This window comes from Gymnogyps californianus, chromosome 2, assembly GCF_018139145.2.
Source record: "Gymnogyps californianus isolate 813 chromosome 2, ASM1813914v2, whole genome shotgun sequence".
Lineage (NCBI taxonomy): Eukaryota > Metazoa > Chordata > Aves > Accipitriformes > Cathartidae > Gymnogyps > Gymnogyps californianus.
The window spans coordinates 96,983,324-97,003,538 of NC_059472.1; positions in this window are offsets into that span (position 1 = coordinate 96,983,324).

Consider the following 20,215-nt stretch of genomic DNA (forward strand, 5'->3'; position numbering starts at 1 on the left):
GGGCTCGGTCAGATCCAAATAGCTGTGTTTACTGAATGTACACAAACGTAGGAGGCTGGAAACCTGCACCGATGAGCTGGTTGGTTTCTGGCACCTTCAGCAACAGAGAGCTGCGGAGGGCCCGACTGGCCATTTAAAGGCAGAGTACATGAGTAAGAATGTTATGTATGGGTATTTAGTGGTGTTTTTGAAACCCATAGCAGTAGGACACCAACATAATTTAGTCCCATTTTGAAGCTGCCTTGTGTTTCCAGAATGATACAAGTCAGCCACCTTGTGTGCACCCAGAGGGTCTGACTTCTAGTTTTCACTAGAAATGGTTGCTCTATTCTTGTCCAGTAATACAGGTCTGCCACGGAAGACCCTCACTGTGCCCTCTTGGACAAACTGCCCGCCTTCCCCTTGTAATTTTTATTATCCTGACCTGAACAGCTCTAAATGGGCAAGGATACTGTGGGAAAATAGGGGATACTGTATTGGGTATGGGTGGTTGTGTGCAGGTACGACTTTGTGGCTGGATACAGGAGTGGATCTTTCTGAGGTTGCTGGGACAGGGCCTCACTGATGGGTGAGCCTTCAGCTCTGCTTTTAGTGATATTCTTAAGGTATGAACAACTGATTGATATCCATGCACTACAACAATATATACAGTAACAGAACACATGTACTGTAATTGCAGCACTTGAATTGTCCCAGGTGCCCTATATTACCGTGCTATCTGGGAAGGCACTGCAGGTTAAGGAAGCTGCATGTGAGGTGATTGGGAGCAACAACCAAACCTCAGCAGAAGAATCACCTCAGTGGTGCTGCAGGTACAGGGTTGCTTTCTCATCACTTCATGTTGTCCCATGGCTCCAAGTCAGGCCCTGATGATGAGGGAGCATTTTCCAGGGGTTTATGATGAATGTGTGGAGGAGAGCATGGAAATGCACAGGGTGCAAAACTGAATCTACATATGTCTGTGACTGTTAGGTACATCTGTGTTGACTGCTAAGCTTTGCTGTGGGGATGCGCATGCTGACAGGACTCAGCCCCTTCTCTGTGCAAAGCAGCCCAGCAAAGTAGCTAACACTTGCCCAAGTGGGGACAAGCTGACCTTGGGGTTACCAGCTCCCCACACAGAGCAGCCCAGTAATCCTGTGCAGTCTGGCTGAAGGGTAAGTGTGAGGAAGAGGCTGGGGTTACACTGAGCAACGCTTCCCCGGGGAAGGCTCTGGTTACCCACCATGACGTGTCTCTAATGATGGCTGGAGGGTGAAAGCGTCCGTAGCCTGTACTCCACCCTGAGAATTCCCCCTGCCTCCGGGACTCTTCCCTTTCTGTCCATGGAAGCTTTTGGAGCCTCCTGGTAAGGAAAAGTCAAGGTCTATCAAGTCAAAATGAGAAAAACAAAGCAAAGAGGATGCCTCAGCACTTACTCTCCTCTCCGTGGCTCTCCTGAGCTGTGGCTAACTGTGTGAAAGAGCCTCCCTCTGTTCCAGGGAACCAAAGGCTGTTTATGCAAGGGGAGGAAAAAATGTGCTAGTAAAGGATTAAAGATTTAATAGTCATAAAGGAAAAAATGCTCTGTAATGGAGTATCAACACCAATTGACTAGTTTCTGCTGTTTTGACAATTGCCAGGTGTTCTGCAGTAGCATGATCTGCACCTGCCTGTGTTGTTTCAGCAGCACCTAGGTGCTCTCCTCCCCACCGAGCTGTCTCTTGCCTTGCAAATCTCCCCTGAGAAGGGTGGGAGCAGTTCATGTTTGGTATGTTGTCATGGAACCAGAAACCCCTTTGGGCGGATAGTTGTCATATTTGCCTGTTCGGACAAATGCGGGAGCGCTCCTCAGCAGCTTTTGCCAGGGAGCTGGCGGATGTCTGGGGGTGTGCAAGGCTGTGCGGGGACCTGCGTGAGGCTCCCCCCCCTGCCCACGCTGTGCTCCACGGTGCCAGGGGCTCAGCAGACCTGGAGCTGGGCCAGCTCCCCGAAGACCTGTGCGTGCCCGCTGTACCTTGGCCGGGTCTCACCTCTCCTGCAGGAAGCGGCGCGCTCCGTCCGAGGCCGGCGTGCGTGCCGAGCTCGCGCAGGGAGCAGGCGTGCAGACTTTGGCTGGCGGGTCTCCTCAGCAGAGAGGGGTTGCAGCGGGTGTAGTGTCTCGCTGCTAGCGCTACTGGCTGGCCTTTAGGAGTGACCGTGGCTCGAGTTCAGGAGCGTGTTTGTCTCTGAATGTCCCTCACGTTGAGAAAATTAATCTTTTAACACGAGTATCCTTTCTTTCTGGCACTGACTTCTGTCTACCAGACCCTAAGCACTTTTGACGCACTTTTTGGAGAGTTTTCACCCCTCTATCCCTGATTCTGTTAAATAGCCCATCAGCTCTGTTTGCTCCAAGGTGCTGGTCAGTGCTGGGACATGGATAAGAAAGAATGAGGAAAGCAGCTGATGCCAGGTCTGGATTTGGTTGTTTGTATAGCTATAATAGTCCTGTCTTCTGGCAAATTTCATCACCCAATTTGTCTTTCCTCGTGCCTAATCTGCTCCAAGCCTGATGCTTTCCCCAAGCACGGTACACCCCCTGTATTTCAGTACACTGACACCCATACGTACTGTACTACCGAAGGCTGGAGGAAGAAGCTGTCGTTCCTAATATACTTTAAGTCACTGTTCCTAGAAGCTGAGGGTGAGGTCAGACAGCAGAGTGAGGCCAGCATTGTGCCTTGCTGCCGGTGCAGGGGCTGTCTCCCCATCCCTCCCCCTCCCAGCAATGCCATTTCACTCCTTCCCTGCCCCAGCTCCAGCACGTGTCTGTTTGCACAGACTTATTCAGCTCACTAGACTGGCTGTGGGTTGTTCCCCCCCCCCCAGGTTAGTTTCCTGCTGGATTACTGGCTTGAATTGGTTTATCGGCCCATCAGCCGCACACCAGTGCCAGCAGGAGGGAGCAGGGAGGGGAGATGGGCTGGGGTGGATCCCCTCTCCTGCGGCGTCTGTGAGCCTCGGTATCAGCCCAGCCCTATCATCTCACCACACCCTCAGATAGAAAAGTGAAGGACACTTCAGCTATTCCCAAGATAGATGTCTAGATAGATAATAACAATAGACAAAAGAGCTGTGTACTGCACACAAGCATTTTTGGCAGAGAACAGCAATTCGGATATCGGTGTCTGAAGAGCAATGCTAGGTCTAGCTGTAACTGCAAACCCACCAACACAAAGGCACGCATATCTAAGTGGGTTTTTTTTTCCCCCCTTTGTTTTCTGTTGCACTTTACCTTGATGGATAGAGACTTGTCTGAATTAATTGCATCCTATTATCATAAAGGTGGCTACTTCATAACTGCTGGTAATTACACTTCAGAAATATGCTACTGAAAGATTGTCACATCTGTTACAATTACTGCTTCTCCCATCATTACATTTCAAAAATACATGTGTATATATTCAAATTTGTTTTTGAAATCAGATTAATCTGCTGTGTTCTTGAGTCTTGGCCCCGAATTCAGAAAGATGCACATGTTCTGAAAGATGTATTTTTAAGGAATAAGCTTTCCTATTAAAAATTCAGCTTATCATTTTGCTCTTTTCCTTCCTCACTGAGCTGGACCAAATCTAGACTTTCAAAGGTGCAGGTTTAAGCAAGCTTCAGTTAAACTTCTGTAAGTGAATGCAGCAGTAAATGGGATTATGGTTACCAGAGAACCTAAGTCTGCCTAGGTTTTGAGAGACACTAAAATTTCCACAGTGGAAAGTGGCCAGTTCCTACAAAGATATGTGAACTGCAGTGACTCTTTGAGAATCCATAAAAATTGGACCCTCTCTAATACTTGCATTGGCAAATTGAAGGCTGGATATACTTTCTCACTCAGTCCTTGGTTCAGGAAGCATTTAAACAAATGGGTAATCCTATTTGTATTCAGCGGGGCGTTTAATTTCAGTAGTGCCAAAGGAAAAAAGACTTTACCCTATGGTGGGTCTTAATGTGGCTGAGAACTGGAGGACATTATAATTTGCAGTTCGAAATCTCTTCTGTAATGAACTGCTTTCATGCTTGACTCTAGTGGGCATAAGGCCAAATTTGATTCTCATTTAATCTTAATAGCTAATGCTAAGTTCCTAAAACCTAAGCATCTGTAGGATGAACCTTCTTCACAGTTTTCACAGATGGTCAAGTTTTCACAGGTGCTGAGTGTCTCTGCTCCTGGCAGAGCTGAGCGGCACAGGCACCCCGTAGAAGAAGAAAAAAGGCTTTATAGACTACCCCTGGCAACCAGCTGCCAGCTTGTAGAGGCAGTTGGCCACCTCTCTTGCAGTGTTTCCAGTGGGTTATGGGTCAATAAAACAAAGCTTGTTACTAAAGGCTAAAGTCATGCTCTGATCTTTTTTAGAGCCTGCCTGAACTGTCCATAATCTTCTGTTTATCAACTATTGCTAAAGTTCATTTATTTATAACCATGACAAATAACCCTCATGTACATTCCTCCAGTGATTTATTGTGCAATTGTTATGCATTCCTGAACTATAAAACAAACCATCAAAGTAAGACACGATGCAAGATACTAATTTTTAAGAAACAAACGGAGGAGAATAATTCTTTGAAATGGACAATGCAAAACGTAAACCAGCTGCTCATACACTATGATAAGATTTAAACTAAAAAGTTACAGTTCTGATGAGCTCTCCATGAGAAGTGCAAGCTGTTTTATTGTAGAGTAGATAATGATTATGCCACTTCATCACGATGTCACTTAGCTCTCCAATAATTCATTGTCCTGCCTTAAAGACTGGGCTGTTGCTGGGCAGCCTTGCTCTAGAGCCTGTCCCCCTCATTGACCTGTAGTTGCAGAAAGTGGCTCGTGCAACCTGATCCAGTTTCCATTATGGAAAAAGAGGGCTGAATCAGGCATTTTGTGCGTGATGTCAATGGTCATGTTTATATCTAATCTCCACTTCTCCATCCTCCACTCTTGTAACAGTGCACGCATCAGGAAGCTGAGCTGCATTTGGGATACCATAGGAAAGACATGGAGGTTTGTCGTGGTTTAACCCCAGCCAGCAATTAAGCATCACGCAGCCGCTCACCCCTCCCCCTTCCCAGTGGGATGGGGAGGAGGATCAGGAAAAAAAAGTAGAACTCGTGGGTTGAGATAAAAGCAGTTTAATAACTAAAGTAAAATATAATGCTAACTAATAATAATAAAAATTTTATAATAATAGTAATAGTAGTGAAAAGGAATATAACAAAAAAAAGAGAGAAATAAAACCCAAGAAAAGACAAGTGATGCACAATGCAATTGCTTACCACCCGCTGACCGATGCCAGAGCAGCGATCCGCCCCTCCTGGCCAACTCCCCCCTGTTTATATACTGAACATGACGTTCTATGGTATGGAATATCCCTTTGGCTAGTTGGGGTCAGCTGCCCTGGCTGTGCTCCCTCCCAGCTTCTTGCACACCCACTGGCTGGCAGAGCATGGGAAACTGAAAAATCCTTAACTTATCTAAGTGCTACTTAGCAACAACTAAAACATCAGCGTGTTATCAACATTATTCTCACACTAAATCCAAAACACAGCACTGTACCAGCTACTAAGAAGAAAGTTAACTCTGTCCCAGCCAAAACCAGGACAAGGCTGTACTCCTTTCTCCCAAGGTCTTGGGAGACACATAAGACTGGGCCTGCCCAAAGAGTGTCTGCTATGCAAGGAGGTGGTGTTTTCTTTACTGGGTCTGCTTATCCTGTCTGTCCCAATTAAACTCAGGAGGCAAGGAAAAGCCCTCAAGTTGCTTAGGGCTTTTGTGTATAAACAAGCACATTGTGTTCACCCAGAAACCAGTGGGCACCCAGTACACTGCACAGACGCATTCATCTAAGACAAGGTTGGGACCTTCTTCACAAGTATTAGTTTTGAGGACCCTTGAATTAGCATGACTTCCTCAGCCAGACCTGTGTTATTTGACCAATGTCATATGGACATATATCAAACATTATATGGGCTGTACTGTTATGTGGTCTCCTGGGTAATCCAGGTCCTGACTGTCAGGATAAGTGAGCAAGTATGTGATGGTGATTGCATTACTGTTGATTGTACCATTGGTTTATTCAGCTCCCTCCCAATTCCACCACCAAGCCGCAGCGGAGCATGGGCATGCTGGGAAGCCTGCTGGGGTTGTTGGGATCTGCCTGTGAGGTCCTGGGTTTGTGACCACTCACGGTGGGCCCCGAATGAAGCTTTTCTTGCTGTGTCATGGGCATTCTCTGGGGAGTTTGCCCTGTAGCCTTTCCCTTGAGTGGCCCTTTTCTGAGATGTCTCTTATATTTGACCGTCTCATTTGCAGGACCTTAGTTATCCTTGTAACCTGTGCTCCTCCATCAGCCTGGCCGAGATTGATCAGTGGGTCCAAGAGATACTAGAGAGGGACACACCTACATCTCTGCCAGCAAATACAGGCACACACCCATATGAAAATAAGCATGAACAGGCACATTATGATCGTACACACCTATTTTCCTAGAAGCCAGATGAAAACCCTACGGATGCTCTTTGCCCACCCTTGCTATTGCGAGCAGAGTCAGTCTCTCAAGATCCAGGAAGCCTGTAGTGAAAGTGTCTCCGAGTTAAACAAATTAAATGGCTGGCTAACATTAATGTAATCAAGCTTCATCTCAGCAAGAGCTGAAACAATGTACAGAGCTCTAACATTACTGGAAATTTGTGAAATGAGCATGCTGTTTCTTGGTTGTTTTGTTCTGTTTAATACCAATTGTTTAGAAAAGAAAACTTTTCTGAAAAAGGAAATCAAGAGCGTTTCTCCATCCCTACCGTTGCTGCAATAACAGGAAGCAAAATTCACATATACAGAGCTTGGCAGATAAGAGCTGAATGGTAGTTTGTTTTTTATAGCTGGTGGCAAGTGATCCAAAAGAAAATCAAATCACTTGCCCTTGTAATTCACAATGAACTGAGCCCTTAGTCTCCTGGGCCTTGTGCAGGCACCAGGATGGAGCTCCCCAGGGACGAGAGCTGCAGGAGACCTCTCTTTTAAACTGGCAAAGCAGCTCTAAGCCGACCAGTTCACGATCACAGGTTGGCAGCTGTAGCACCATCTGTGCAAGGAAACCTGGCCACTTACAAAGCGAAGGCAAGGGTGGCTCTGAGCAGCTGGCTGTGCCTCACCCAGGGGTTTCTCCAACTTATGGTCTGTTGCTTTTCTGATAAAATGTCACACAATCAGAGGAGGGAAATTTTCAGCTGACTGGCTGCATGAGAAGTTGTAATCCAGGTAGCCTGTCTGCTCGTTGCCTTGGCAGGAAGGTCAGCTGGTGGTCTTCCCTCATGTGGCAAAACTCAGCAGCATCTCAAACTCTGCAATTGGCACCGCACGGGTTGCCTTGTAAAGCACCTCGGCTGTGAGACGAAGGTTTTTGCAGCAGCAGTGCAGGGAGTAGCTGAGGGGACTGCTACAGTTTGAGGCTTTTGGACGAATGCAGCAGCTGCATGATTCTACTAATGCTATCAGCAGCAAAGCAATTAATAGACTTGACTATTTACATATCTTTTTGGGGGGGTCAGAGTGGGTTCTTCCTATTAGGAGACTGACATCTCTCAGGTGGTTTCAGGCTATCTGCAGAGTAAGAACAAAGGTGCTCTTTTCATGTATTCCAGTTTATATGTATAAATTTGGATGAGAAAAATGAGGGCTTAAGATGCTAGAGCCACGTTTCTACGGCACACCAAGGATTGTGCTCCACAACTCTCCCTGTCCGGAGCTATACAACACTTGGCAGTTTCCCTTTAGGCTCCTGTGTCTTGTCGCTTCCCTTACATTTTCCATCTAGTTTCTTAAGTTAGTGTGTAATGTTTTGTTCCACATTCATGTCGCAAAGCCTGAAATAATATCAGTGGATTTCATTTAATCCTTCCTTTTCACCTAGCCTGAGAGCTAATCCAGTTTTCTGACAGCACGTTATTGTTGGCTAAAGCTGGCACTGCTAAAGCATACGCTTTCCGGGTCGGGGCTTGCTCACTGGCTAGTACTGTTTGGTGTACGTGTATGATACCATGTCAGTAAAAGAAATACAAGATTACATCTTTAGCAGTAAAACCCAAAGCATTTTAAACAACTGAAATGCACTCTGACCATTGTGTCTTCTGTCAAGTGTGGGCCCAAAGGCGAACACTTACTCATTTCTGGGGTTGTAATAGCGGAGGGAGTCTTGAACAAGGCCTCTGCAAATAAGGACCTGTAGGAACTCGGGATTCCTGCTCTGAAGAATTTACTATTTAAGAAATAATGTACTTCTATAATGTATGTATACAAAGGTCCAGTCACGCAAGGTGTTTTAAGGGCTGAAATTAAGCTTGATGAGGTAGCCTTATTAAACCATTCGCCTGTTGTTGCCTTTAGGCTGGGCTGCATTGCAGATGTATTTGCTAGCTTAAGTACTTTGAACCAGTTTGCCTGTCTTCACACAGCAGAAAGAACCTACTGGGATTTTGAGGGGTGGTGGAATACTTTGAATAACATCCACCAAGCTGGGATTCCTATCCGTATGTATTGCACTGTTGCTTAAAACACAGAGATATAGAAAACTTGTCTGTATTTAGAATGGGCTCTGTGTGTATATATATGTATACATGGGCTGGCAGCTCCCTGTCACTGGCCCTGACACTCTGTTCTGTCCACTTGCCCCCCATGCTCCCAGTTTCCTCCACAGTGTCCTCTATCTGACGTGTTTCCTACCTGGGAATGCATCTTTACCTACCCTTCATTTACCACCATGGGATAAAATGTTTTTTTCTCTCTCATAAACTATAGAAACAAGCTCCATTTAAATGTAATGATAAAGCAACGAGCAGCTTTATTACTAATGTTACCAGCGCAGTAAGTCTTTGACCACTTGTGAAATGATGGCTGATGCTCTGCTTGATACCCGGATCATTTGAATTTTGATCAGGTGGGGTGTAACTCAGAAAGCTGCTTGTTGCTGTGACACATGGCTGAGCAATTCTCACCACATCTTATCAGGGAAATACCTACAGCCCGGCCATTTAATTGCTGTTACTTTTTTAAGTTAACTGGGAAATGTGTCATCTTTAAATAATCTGTAGGAAGTATCTGAGCTGGCAGTATTGTTTGTGGAAGGCAACCACTGCAAATGTTTGGCATCTCCAGTATTCGTGTTTATTGCTTGTATATGGACGGCAAGGTGTAAGCTCAAATAGCCGTAGCAAATTCAAGCACAATGGTATGTATCCTAGATGGCTTCTGAAAGCATATGGGTTTGCAGGGATTTTCACACAGTCGAGTCTCTAGACATCCACTGCAAGAAAATAAGAAAAATAAGAAATAAGCTCAAACCCTCACCACGGGCCTCGGCACACAACTTCAGAGCAATACCTCTCTACTAGTGAATTGTTCTTCTGGAGTAACCAGTTTCTACTCATAACCAGGTACATGCTCCTTGCTGTCTGGTGGCTAAACGTAAGCTTCAAATGACACCTTCACTGAGACGAGTGCAATTAAATTCTCTTCTATAGATCTGGGCGGCTAAAACCTGGCTGGAACTGAGTCAGCACTTCTGTGGTGATGCACAAGCTGGGCAAGACCCATTTCCACTTACCACAGTGCTGAGAAACCTCAGCCAAAAAATCCAGGTGTTGACAAGGCTGGAGAACACTCTCTGCAGGTAATGAGCAGCTCTGCGAAAACAATTCTTGATTAATAAATCATTGGAAGCTTTCATAATGCCCAGTTTAATAGAATTTAAAGATGAGACAGGATTAAGTGAATAACAGGAAGCATCCTGCAAGAATTTCCCCCAGAGCACTGCGGGCAAAGGAATGAAGTGAGAGAGGGAGCGCACATGTGTTTGCAGCTGAGGAATGCATGCCTCTGAGGGGTGGTGCACGCTCCTGCTCGCTGCATCGCACACAAGCACTGCTGGGAGAAACCGGGGCTTGCCAGGGAGCAGGTGGGCAAATCCCGCCTTGCGTTTGATTCCTGAGTCACTGAGATGCATTTTGTCTCTCATGGTTCTTTTCCCCTCTTCACCCCCTGCAACAAACCCCTCCTCTGCATCTCTGAAAGTAAGGCCCTGTTTGCTGGGTAGGCGCTGCAAGGGACAGGATTTTCAGAGCAATACTCAGAAGCATCATAACCCAGCAACAAATGTCTTTTATAAAACATAACATTTTCCCAACCTACTTGAAACCAGCTTATTGACAGCACGGCTACCCAGAAAAAAAAGGACTGTCTTTCTGCATAAGCTAAATTAGCATTTTTATTTGAACCATAAAACATTGACGAGAAACAACAGCTGTAGATATGAAAGGTAGTTAACCAGAGAAAACAAGCGTATTGCTTAAATAGGGAAGCTTGACAGAGAACAAGTTATCAAAAGCACAATGATGCTTCAAAAATGCCATGAGAATGACAATAATTTTCTGCCACATAAGTGGAAGTATGATTCTCCTGAGCCACAGAATATAATAATCTGAGTAAATCATTCCCTCCTTTTTCAGACAAGCACTTTTCACTGCCAAAAAGAGACAACTGTACCGCGGACAGGGGAAAATAATTACTCTGCGAAACTTTGAATAGCACTTTGTCTCCAGATATCAACTTCAAATTGCCATATCAAAGAAGAGTCCTACTAACATCATTTTAATCAATGGCCATTAATCTTGTGGCCCTACTGATAGTGCCAAAGCAAACAAATAAGTGCATTTTTTTCATTCCCAAGGCAAGATTGTTGTTACAAGAGCGGTGTAGCAGCTATGCACAAGGTCCCAAAGGTGCAGGAATGAACAGAATTGCCCTGTAAACTTGGGGCTGTAACTGGTACGTTGGTGGGAAAAGGAAGGGGAAAGTGTTTTAATACTCTTTCCAGCCTCTAAAATGCTGCAAAACAATGTTAATTCTCCATTATACTAATGTGATAGGAACATGGAAAAGGCTCAGCTTGCGAACAGCAGTATAGACACGTGGCCCAGACCTTGAAAAAGTGCTCGTATGTATTTGCCAAGCAGTAGTGCAGTCCAATTTTTTGTCTGTCCCCTGTGCATCTGTAGCTCCTGTTACTGTATTAAATTGAGTAATTTTGTGGGTTTTTTCAGTGTTTACCCTTGAAAGATTCTTAAGATCCTTAAGATAAGAGAGTGCTAGCCTCTACAGTCAACAGGAAAAACACCAAGACTAAAAGACTCTTCTAAGGTGAAGGAGAGAGGTTCTGGTGGAGCAGGGAACTGAATCCATACCTACTATGTTTCCAGCTACTGTCTCACCCGCTGAATCGCCCCTCTCCTTCCTCTGCTTCTTCCTTTGGGGCAGCTTTTCTTTCCCTGCAGGTATGGGAACTGGGAGCTAGCAATGCTTCGGGTTTCAGCAAGCCTTGGGGAGAAAGCAATGGTCATAAAGCTGTGAAGTGGGTCTGAGCACACTCGCTGTCCAGGATGTGCCCAGTTGCTTCATACGTACACCCCTGACATAGCCTGGGGGACATCGCACAGCAGAACAAGTAACCAGACCATTCACTATGGGAATGTCAGTGACAGATAGGAGTAATTCCTCAAACTCCCCCTTTTCCACCCCCAAACTATTATACTCACACACATTTAGTAGCCACAAGTTAATTTTTCACCAGCTAGTAAAATTGTTATGTTCATTGAAATGACAGAAAGCAGCAAAACATGTGGTGAAAAACTGAAAAATCTGAGGTACCGTAGGAGAAAAGCAAAATATCTCTGCACTGACATAATTTGGTGCTGCAAGCTGCAGTGTGCGTGTTTCATGCTCCCAGTCTTTCTTATGTCTCCTGTAAGGTACCATAGCACAGCGCCTCAGTAGCAGTCACATGGCATCCTGCGGGGGGTGAAGGACAACTAGGGAAAGAAACCTGAGGCACTGGAGTTAAAATGCCAGTATGGATTTAAAATCATGGCACTTCATTATCAAGATCCCTTTTTTCTGGGTGAGGAAAGAACGGGATGAAATATTTTGCTTTTCAGCCAGAGTTCCTTTGGCAATTTTCAAGTGTACAGGTTTTCAGCAAAAAAGAAAAATTTGCTATGGATGATGGATGACTTTTATGGAAAAAAACCCAACTATATTTTGTAACCAAAACTTCTTCCCTCCCCCCCCTTAGATAATGTTTGTGACCACCTTTAGCTGAAAGGGAACTTCCCGTTGCCAATACCCCAACTCAAAGGTGAGTTGATATCAATGTGAGGTTTTGTTTATTCAGAGATGTCAGGATCAGGCTTTAAGTCTGTAGAAACAAGAGGTCCTATTACTCTTTTACTTGTAGATGTGCAACTGATGGGTGTTCAGCCTCCAGGAGTTTAGATGACGGAGATAAGGTTTCAGATAAACATCCAAATGTTTAGATTTTTATCTAACCCAAAGCTCTGAAACTTTAAAGGATTACCCACCTCCAGGGATAATCCTGTAGTGATTTCAACACCTGTACTGAGTCAAAGTGAGTTCAGAGTCTCCTGGCCACAAGAAACGGTTCAAGCCCACCCTATCATTTGTTTTGAATGGCTAAAACAGTCCGTGTCAGATCTGAACATGATTAGCTGGGCACTCTGATTTTAAGTGACTCCATCACAGCATAACTCCACATAGTCATCAATAGGATCACTTATTACCAAAGAAAAACAACCTGTGTCACTATGCTTCTGTGGCCTACAGAGTAGATATGCCCTGAATGTTTTTACGGTGAATCAGAAGCTCTAAATACCTCACAGTTTTATAGGTATTTAAATGAGCTGCTTTTCTGTCAGCATTTTGCTTTGGAAGCAGACTTTGCTGCCCTCTCTTGCAGTTATCACGAAAATGTGTTCATGTTGGCACACAGCAAAGCTCCACTGTAAGTTAGCGGGACTAATCCTAAAAATTGCTGTCCCCAGATACAGAGCAAGATATCTCATGAGTGGCCATTTCCATCTGTTACCGCATGTGTATTAGATAGACTTAGAGGGAACCTTTTTTGGTCCTGTTCCAGCATCTGCAAAGTGCAGAGCCCACGGCAGGATAGGCTGTACGCTCTTCTCTTTCCCAGGCGGCAGCTTGTCCAGGTGCCCTGAGGAGCAATTGGACTTTGGGCTTCATTCAGGCTTCTCCTAAACAAAGCAGTAACTCTTATCAGGGTTACTAGAATTCTTCCAGCATATCTAACGAATTATTCTGGGTTTAGTTTCGGTTTTAGATGCTATGAACATGCTTCGCAAGCAACCAGGAATTGGGAGGAAATGAAAAGAATTATGCCTGACACTTTATACATACCTATGCTCATGCACGTATACATGTATATGATGCACATTATTTCACCACGGATCTGAAAGTGCTTTACAAGTGTTAACTGATCATGCCACAAAAATCTCCTTTTCGTTATTAAGAAAATCAATGGGTATTATTCTGACAACAAAATTATAGACAGAACACAATCTTCCCTGAGGCCTTTTGGCAAATCCTTTAGCCTTATTTGGGCTGAGTCCCTGTTAGCCTGAAAGGAAGGCAGAGGTTTTTTAATAGAAGAATGGCCCAGTAGACTGAACTGTTGTGGGTTTTTGATTTTTTTTTAAATCTAAGCAAGAAAAAGAGGGTTCACTATTCTTCATTTAAGAAGTTCATCTGCTGTAAACTAACATATCTCTGGAAGCAACTACTAGCTTTGATCACTCTCCTGAAGTACAATGGTATTTAAGGAAAAGCTGATCTTATTTTAATCACTGGGTCTTCAGCTCACCTTTGTAATTAGAAGGAAAGCTTGCCTCAACAGTGCTCAGGTGGAATGCATAGGAAACATGTGATTAAATGGTGATTCTAAGTTTAGCATTTCACCTCCAGAAAGCAAGGCAAGTATTGGGTGCAAAGTGTTTTCCATAAAGTCAAGAGACTTTGAAAGATGAAGTTAATTAACAATGGCCTACATAATAAGCAAAGACAGAGGATGAAATAATAGTGAATTAAAGCTAGTTGGGATCTTGCTGTTGCATTCAACAGGGCTAGACATTCAACCCTCCATTTTCACACTGGGTCTTCTCTACAGATTTTGTTTGACATTCATGGTGAGGTGAGTTGCAGAGAACTTTATCAATTAGGAAAACAAGTACAGATTGGGTTTGCTTTCCTATGTCAGCCCTATCTGATCAGCCTGAAACAGAAGCTTCTCCCTGTCCTGTTGTGCATCCTACTGCTTGGTAACTTCAGACAAATGTTTTTAACAGAGTTCTGGTGATTAAGTTCTCCTTAATGTGTTGTAAATCCCTGGAAGTGGAGGAGGATGTTTTCCTGGAGAGAACAAACTTGTTTTTCCTTTTAAATAGAACTGTTCTCTAGTAACCATGTTGATCTGGCTACTGGCAAGCAGGCCTCTGCAAATGTATGTGTTAGGAATGTTTGGACTCAGGAAAAATTAAGATATGTTAAGGTATGACCACCAGAAGGTCAACATCTAACTTATATAAAGATGATGGTCTGGGGAGTATTTTCATCCACATTACTGTTATTATCATAGGATACCTACTGTTTGCATCTCTGATTCATTGGTTATTCCCCCACCATCCCAAGAAAGATTTATCCCTGGTAGGAATTTAGCAAAAGTGAAGGGAGAAGCTACTGATGAACAAGCAACGCTGTTTTCATTATATTGCGTACTTGGCAACCAAAATGAAACTAAGGCTTCCCAGGAGTTCCTTCAGTTTCTTCAGCCAATGCTTTCCATACCTGTGTGGTATTCTCACCAACCTGTTTCACCCTAGAATTTCATGTCAAGTGAAGTAAAATTCAGTGTGTACCATCTGAGGAGTGCAAATGCACAGAGGACTTAATATGAAGCCGTTCACAGCTCTCTTTTCTGAAATTATGTTGAGCAAAGTCTTGCCTCATGCTTATTTGTGTTTGTAATTGTAGCTCAAAGGATCATCAGAAAAAAGGCCATTTACTAACGGGGATTTTAGAGTCTACACTACAAAATATGACACACATAGAGTCAGAACAGGCTCTCTGGAATCTGACAGATATTCAAGTCTGGAATATTTTCTTTCCCTACTGAAAGGAATAAAACATGCAGTCTCAGTTTTTACCTGTAGAAAATTATGGTTGGACTATGATAATAGTCTCCAATGGTAAAGCAGTGGCAGGAAATCAAATACCAGATTTTTTTCCAACTCTTTTCAAAACCAGGTCAGAGTAGAAAGTGTTAACAGCAAATCCCCTGAACAATTAATTTAGGCATTTGATAGATCACTTGAAATCTCTAGAGAGATCCAGAGAAAAATTTAAAAGTTTCTTTAACTCAGAAGTTCTAGACTAGATGGAGAAGCTACCTGATTTGAGGGAAGAGATTGAGTACATAGGAGACACACCAGATATCTGGGTTTAAAATGTAGTGTAGATTAAGTTCAATTTTTCAGAATAGTTTCTCCTATTTGGCTTCTTGATTTCAAACTTTGATGCTGGTGTGACAATTTATTTTGAAGATAAGAATCTTTATAATACTCCCTCCAATTCCATTTATTTCCATTTGCAGAAGAGCTAAGTGTAGGTCAAAAGACCTCAGGAGCACCTGACTCCTGGCAACAGGCAGTCAGCCTTTTCTGAGCACAGTAAGCATGAGATTACAGTTTGGAAAAGTGAGGAAGAAAGAAATTGATGAGCCCACAGAAGAAGCAGAAACAACTTATCTCCTGCCACATTGCTGAGTCTTCATTTCACTGCACTCGTCCTGCATCACTGTGACTCCCATGAAATCATGAAGTTACATCAGCCAGGCACCTCAGTAAGAGGACTGGAGATACTGGGCCTAGTCTGCAAGGTAAAGTAGCAGGTATTTACCCCAAAATGTCACGAAACAACACAGCGAACATACATATTTTAGACCTTATGAACCAAGCTTCAGGCTGCATGGTGAATAGGTTTGGAGGATAAAGTAACCTATTGGTGTTACATGGGTATTTATTACCCGGTGAAACCTCTGTAGGTGTTAATTGCATAAGAATGCTTATTTTAAACCTGCTGATTGGCAGGGACCAACTACCCCAATGATTGTATTGCTGCAGCATGTTCTTTATCTGACATTTAATTGTTTGGGTTGTTGGGGGTTTTTTTTGTAATAATGATTTCTCTTTCTGTTATACTCTGGCCATTTACCAGTTATGTTACTGCCTGTTGCTCAGAGAAGGACTGACATAGCAATGTAGACACATCTACTCACCCAGTAAGCGATAAAATATACTCATTTTTGCACACTAGTCAGGAAAATGTAAGCTTCCCAATGCAAAATATTAAGAAAGTTGCTTTGATACCTGCAGCTCCTTGGCAACTCTCATCGAAACACTTTGATATATAGAACATCACATTTTATAGATGAGTAAAAGGAGTCTCAGAGAGGCCAGACCATGGCAAAAACTATGGTATTGATTCTTCATTCTCCGAAGTCGAACAGGCAAAGCAAATACAAGTGCTACTCTTTTTCAGAATGGGTGTTTGCATAGTACTCACCTTGCTGACCTGTCTCCTGGGCCATTTGAGTGTAAGACAACAGCTTACATCTGATCAACTACACATTTTTAGGGTACATATCAGGCATTGATAAGCAAATAAAATATTGAAAATGGGGGTGCAGCTGTAAGTCCTTCATACCCGACTAGTGAAGCCAGCAGTCCAGCCATCTCTGCACCGGTACAACAATACTCCCTCTTACAGCTTCTCACATTATGAATGGAGTCTAAAATATGTCTGCCTGACAGGGGAAAGTAAGAGAGGAAGGTGGGGAAATGGACAGGAACGGGAGGAAAAGAAGAACAACAATGCGGTGCTTTGAAAAGGTAGGCTTGACTCCAGCTTAACTTCAAACACCGCTGAGCTGCGTGGCGGCTCGGCAGCTGGGAGGTTTTCCTAATGATATTGTGCATTGTGCTGGAGTGGCTTCTACCGCTGCAACGCAGCCACACTGCTGAAGACTCTGGGGAATTACCTTGGTATTTAATTTGTTGTTATGAAAACAGTGAGTTTGACTGCAGCAAGAATAGTTTCTTCCCAAACAGTTACCAGAATCCTATTGTTGTTCTCCTTCTTGTTGACCTTTTTGCTGGTTTTGCGATTATAATAATGATTTTCCCGGCTGTGCTATCTTGAATTTGTTTGATTTATACTGTGCCAGGAATTCAGAAGGGGAAAAAGCAGCCCATCTCAGGCAGAAGTTCTGCTAGATGAAGGATTTTAGAGAAGTAATTTTTTTGAATGGAATTGTGATGGGAAGAGCAAAATTTTCCTTGCTTTAAGCATTTTAATTGTATATGGCCCTTAGAAACATAGGGCCCATTTTCAGCCCCCGTATCATGCTGCTACCACACAAGCTGTTCAATTGTGGTTTTTTTAAAAATTAAATTAAAAGCAAATATGACTTCTTTTAGAGTGTAAAGGCTGTGAAAAAGTCTTTAAATGATTTTTGCATCTGTAACTTTGCTGAGATCAATTACTTCCTCACTTAGTTTTGTTCTTTTCTGAGGGTATTTACTGGGCTTTCTGCTCTAACTGCCCCCCACGTAAAATTCTGAAATGAAGAGAAAAGCCCTCAAAGAGCAGGTCACAAGCCTGCTTTGGATAGCTATAAATAGGCTTTACTCAGGATCCTGTTTGCAGCATGTCTGTGTGAAACCTCTCATTGACCTCCCATGAAGGTAACGGTCAGGTAAGTCTGGTTTAGGTCATGCTTTACCTGCTTGTGTCGCAGGGGACAATGGCATAACAAAATCATTTCCAGTTGTGTTCTTCTGTGTCTTCAGAGACCCAGAGTTTAATTTCTCAGGGTGCCCAAGACTGTGGCAATCTTAGGAAGGTGTTATCTTGGCTGGCGCAGAAATCGAATTATTGTAAAATTATCTGGCTATGAAATATGGCACCAGGGCAGCTGCATGAGCTCCCCCTTGCCCTCTGCTCATGGCCCATGACAATGGCATGAGGGATCGTGTAACTGTGCCTCCATCTCCGTTCAGCCCGTGTCCCCCATTGCATTTTAACAAGTCTTGCATGATATCCAATATAAAAGCAGCAAGCTAAAAGCTAGTGAAAGTAAGTGTCTGTTAACTTAGACACAGGTTTGTGTAAATTTATGATGCTATTTTGAAAGCCAATTATAATAATGAAAGAATATAAAATGATTCTTACATTTCCTACCATAAATGCTCTTTATTGTAGATAGTTAACTACATTTGAGGTAACATTTGCATACAAAACTATGCACCACTATGATAAGATAACATAGTCATTATGATGCTATTTACTGTGTTTATACAGTATGCTGATTCAGTTCCTGCACATTACTTTTCCTTTACTACTTATGGCTGTGTCTGAAAAACAAACAAACAACAAAACACAGAAAAGTACTAAATTTTTTTGAATTTGTGTATGAAACCGTACGTTATCTGTGCTCTGCAAAGCTTACATTTTAATTGACACTTCTTATCTGCAAGGATGTACTTTTCTACAATAAGGGCAGTGTGCCATAAGCTACTTATGAAAGTCCTATTAGGAGACAATTATTTTAATTATTATATATATATATATTAAGATTAGAGTACTGCTAAAAACATGCTATCCACTTCAGGAATACAAAAAAGACCTCTCCATCCTACACCCAGTTCTCCAAAGAGAGCTTGCAATCCACAGAGACGAAGCCAGCAGGGAACAACTGAAGAAGCATGCAGGAGCTGGGAGACCAGTGTGGCTTCAAGAAAACGCAAACATAGTCTTGAATACATTTTATTAGGGCCTAGGTGAACAAACTATAGAAATATCCTGTCTACTGTATGTATTTTGTTCTTAAATGACAGTAATGTAAGTGAAAGAAGGCAAACATTAATTGCTGGTTTGCTACGACCTCTTCCAGCAATGGTGTCATTTTGACATATTTCTGTAAACAGCAATGCTTTTCTTTACAGCTTCTTTCTTGAATTTTGCATGTAGTAGTCATATATACTGTGCCCACAGACTCTGTAAAGACGGACTTTATGTGCCCCATTACAGACTTTTTATGAGTTTGTTACCAAAGGTATCAGCTCACATTAGCCTCTTTTTTCCACAGGGTTATTTGCATGGATATTTGCAGTAGTAGATTTTAGCGTAAGGCAGGGAAATAGTTCAAGAAGAGCAAGGTGCTGATGCAGTTTAATGAAAGAGTCCAAGCTCCACGTGAAGAGGCCGCAGAACTGCGCTCCCCCTCATTTGTTATTTTGCTCCATTTTCCTCGGCAGCACCATCTAATACTCGTCCTTGCAGCACAGATGGAAATGACTCAATAAATCTCCACCTGGGGAATATCAAAACCTAGACAGAGTTGAAATATTGCTGAAACAGAGAGAGAGAGACACACACATATTTAACATAAAATCAGACAAATGAGTCCAATGCTGGAACAGAGTTAGTACGCCGGTCTTCTTCCTTCTCCCTCTCCCTCCCCTGGGTTGCCTGAAACCCACGTCGAGCATGGGTGTTCACTTATTTCAGACTCCTGGAATTTAAGTTCGTGCACTGGAAAGTGAGAATGGGTTTATGGAGCCATGACTCATCCCGAGGCACAGAAGAAAACACTTTTACCAACACTCTGGCCTCGCTCAAAGTCCATTTCTCAAGGGTGGTCTTGCAATCAACAGCTTGGAGAAAACATTTGGATCCCTGCTGCCAGACCCAGACAGGTGGACACTGACCCAACCAAATCTTTTCTGGCAAAAAGCTCCATCCTGCAAGACCACTGAGACCTCAGGCCTCGATGTGGTAAATGGTGAGACTAAACCAAACACCACCTTTCCTAATGGCCTTTTGGATGCTGTCCTTGAGCAGTAAGAAAGGGACCAAAATATTGTCGGAGCAGAAGGCTACTCTATGTCTGTTGCCAAACAAAATGTTCTCAGGACTCTGGTAAGACTTCTGGGAAGGGATTTTTCTCTTAACAGAAAGGTCTTCTTAACACTTTGCAGAGCAACTGTCAGGTGGGCGACTGCTTTATTTTCAGGTTTTTCAGTGTTTTCTTCTTGTGTGCCCGTCGACACGTGGAGAAAGCAGATGCAGATGATCTGCTTAAATACCAGGTGCCACAAGAGGAAAGAACTAGGAGATAGGAAGCTCTTCTCACCACCCTTCACTGCCTTTCAGCTGGGCTTTCAGTACAGCGGTGCATAAGTTAAATGAGATGGGGGAAAGCCACTTGCTTGTGATTGCAGAGGTGGG